We start from the raw sequence: 495 nt of genomic DNA on the forward strand, positions 1-495 counted from the left end.
TTGGTCGGCCCGAGGCTATAGTAGAAGACACTTGCCCAAGGTGCCACACAGTGGGAATGAACCCGGAACCATGTGGTTGGTAAGCAAGCTACTAACTACACAGCCACTCCGAAGTTTCTTTTCTTCTTTTTTTTTTTCTCTCAAAAAATTTGGCACTATCATGCTATTAGCTGTCAGAAGTGAAAGTGCTCACTGCTAGTGAAGTGTCTGTCTGTCTGCCTGCCTGTTGCTGGTTTGAGTTGATTCTTTGGCTACTGACAGCTAATACCATGACTGGCCGGAGCGAGCTATTGGCTTACTTACTTACTGATATCTATCTACTATCTATCTATCTATCTATCAACCACTCGTCCACCTTATTAGAAAACACAAATTTAATATAAAAACATATTTCCTGAAATTGCAAATTATTTAAAATATAAAAATATAATTTTCAACAGAGAGAATTTATCAAAATAGAAAACAAATGAAGTTTGAAGTTTAAAAATAATAGGA

At 36.8% G+C, this 495-nt stretch overlaps 1 protein-coding gene across 3 annotated transcripts in view; it reads right to left on the reverse strand.

The window, feature by feature from the left end:
• Positions 1–495, reverse strand: part of LOC106883040 (uncharacterized) — a 37,349-nt gene that overhangs the window by 32,769 nt on the left and 4,085 nt on the right. The window lies entirely within an intron of this gene.

Source organism: Octopus bimaculoides, chromosome 26 (assembly GCF_001194135.2).
Source record: "Octopus bimaculoides isolate UCB-OBI-ISO-001 chromosome 26, ASM119413v2, whole genome shotgun sequence".
Classification (NCBI taxonomy): domain Eukaryota; kingdom Metazoa; phylum Mollusca; class Cephalopoda; order Octopoda; family Octopodidae; genus Octopus; species Octopus bimaculoides.